The 2,500-nt window shown below is 81.4% G+C and overlaps 1 non-coding gene across 1 annotated transcript; it reads left to right on the top strand.

Annotated features, from left to right (window-relative positions):
- Positions 1-1,430: 1,430 nt before the first annotated feature.
- LOC139041936 (5.8S ribosomal RNA) lies at positions 1,431-1,583 on the top strand. The gene has a single exon (XR_011497976.1). It is a non-coding gene; the product is annotated as a 5.8S ribosomal RNA (ribosomal RNA).
- Positions 1,584-2,500: the final 917 nt, after the last annotated feature.

Consider the following 2,500-nt stretch of genomic DNA (forward strand, 5'->3'; position numbering starts at 1 on the left):
GGCCGAGCCTTTTCACCCCCGCGCGGCGCGGGCGGGCCGGCGCGGTGCCGGCCCGCTGGTCGCGAGAGGTTCGAGAAGAGGGAGGAGGGGGCGCGCGGGAGGCGCGGGCGCCCGGCCGGAGGTGCGGGAGGCGCGGGCGCGCCTCGGTCCCGGGTCGGCGGTGGTCCGGAGGGAGTGGGCTCGATCTCGGCGAGCCCACGAGCCCCTTCCGGCCTCCGTCCGCCCGGCGTTCCGAGGCCGCCGCGTCCTCCGCGCCGCCGCCCCCGGCGCGTCCGTCCCCGCGCCCTCCGGTCTCCCGCGCGGCGGGCCGGAGTTGTCGCGCCGCGCCTCCGTCTCCGGCGCCGTCCGTCCCCCGCTCTCGCGGGCGGCGGCGCCCTCGGCGCGTCTCGGGAAGGGCGGCGTGGCGGCGCGAGCCCCCGCGGAGTCCCCGGGGTCAGGTCCCCCGGGGGCCTCGGAGCCTCGGCTCACGCGGGGTGCCCGCCGCCCGCCGCCTCCCGTCGCCCGCCCTGGGCCGTTCCCCGGCCGTCGGCGTCGTCGTCCGTCCGACGGTGCCTCCGCGTCTCCGCCCGCCCTCGGCGCCCCGGGCGCCCGCGTCCGGCCGGCCACGTCCGCCCACCACCCCCGCCCTGTCCGCTCGCTCCCCGCTTCCCCGCCGCAGCCCCTCGCCCTCCGTGGCGAGGGGCCTGGGACGCGGGTGCGGGGAGGGTCCCCGGGGGAAAGTCGGGTCGGGTCTGGTGGCGTGCGTCGGACGCGAGGGGGGCACGCCCGGCGTCGAGGGGGCCGCGGGCGCGGTGGGCTCGTCGGTCGGCGGCGCCCGGCGGTGTGGGGTTCGGTCACGGGCGGGCAGCGCCGAGGCCTGCGTCCGTCCCCGGGTGGCCGCGGGCGGCGCGGGCGGCGTCGAGGCGGTGGCCGCGCGGCACTACCCGCTCCGCCTCGTCCGTTGCTTTGGCTTCCCCCCATCCAGGTACCTAGCGCGTCCCGGCGCGGAGGTTTAAAGACCCCTGGGGGGCCTCGCCCGTCCGCCTTGGGTCGGGGCGGTCGGGCCCGCGGGGAGTCGGGAGGCCTGGCCCTTCTCCCCCAGACTCCGCCTCGCCGGGCCGGGGCGCCGCGCCGTGCCGCGCCGCGCCGCCGTCGCGGCGGCCGTCGGGAGGGGGCGTCCCCGGCGGCCGTCGTGTCGTCGCGTGCGCGCGCGGGCGTGTGCGCGCCCCCGCGTCCTCGGGCGAGGCGGGAGCCCCCGGGCGCCTGTGGGGTGTCCGAGCACGGCCCCGCGGGGCCCGTGCCGGACGCCCCGTCGTCCAACCTTCCGGCCTCACGGAGTCTGGTCTCGTTGTGCCTTTCTGGCCGGCCGGAGGCACCCTCCGGGGATGTGCCGTGCCAGGGGCGGGCTCTTCCCCCGCCCTGCGGGGGGACCCCGCCGTTCAAACTCGTACGACTCTTAGCGGTGGATCACTCGGCTCGTGCGTCGATGAAGAACGCAGCTAGCTGCGAGAATTAATGTGAATTGCAGGACACATTGATCATCGACACTTCGAACGCACTTGCGGCCCCGGGTTCCTCCCGGGGCTACGCCTGTCTGAGCGTCGCTTGACGATCAATCGCCCCCGGGGTGGGTGTCGCCTGCCCCGGGGTGCGCGGCTGGGGGTCTCTCGCAGGGCCCGCCCCGGGCCCTCCGTCCCCCTAAGTGCAGACGCGGTGCCCCTCCTCCGCCCCGCGCGCCCGCCCCTCCTCCCACGCGCCCCGGCGCCCGGTCGTCGGAGGCGCGTGGGGGTCGGCGGCGGCGGCGCCGCGCGGGGTCCCGGGGTGGGGGCCGCCGCCCGCGAGTCGAGGGAGAGACAGACGCGAGAGCTCGCGCCGAGGTGCCCGTGGCCGCCACGGTGCCTTCGGGGGCTCCCTCGCGCCGCACGCGGCCTCGGGGTGGCCGGGGCGGGGACGAGACGGGTCCCGCGGCGCGCGGTCGGGGCCGCCGGGTTCGGGGGGCCCGCGTCCGGGCCGCCTGTCCGGTCGCCGCTCGCCCCCGTCGGCGGTCCGTCCCGGTGCGTCCGGCCGGCCCCTCGCCGGTCCCCGGCGCGCCCGGGTCCCGGACCGTGACCCCTCCCCGGCCTCGCCCCGTCGGGGTGGCTCGCGCCGAGGCCGAGTCGCGTGCGCGGGGCCGCGCCCCGGGGACGCGTGCCCCGGCGGTGACCCGCGGGACGCCGCGGCGTCGTCCGCCGCCGCGCGCCCTCCCCTGGGTCGCGGCCGCGCCGCGCCGTGTGCCCCGAGCCCCGGGCGGGCGGGCGGGCGGGCGCCGCGTCCGCCGCCCGACGGGCCGTGGCGGCTCGCGGCGGAGGGGCGGGTGTCGGGAGGCGGTGGGACGCGCGCGGGTAAGGTCGGCGGTCGGGGGCGACCGCCGGCCCCGCCGCGCCCGCCGCCGCCCCTCCGCCCTCTCCTCCCACGCGTCGCCGCGACGCGTCCGCCGTGCGCGTGGCGGCGTCCCGCTCCGCCCCCCTCCTCCCCGGCGGGG

Source organism: Equus asinus, chromosome 24 (assembly GCF_041296235.1).
Source record: "Equus asinus isolate D_3611 breed Donkey chromosome 24, EquAss-T2T_v2, whole genome shotgun sequence".
In the NCBI taxonomy this organism is placed as follows: Eukaryota; Metazoa; Chordata; class Mammalia; order Perissodactyla; family Equidae; genus Equus; species Equus asinus.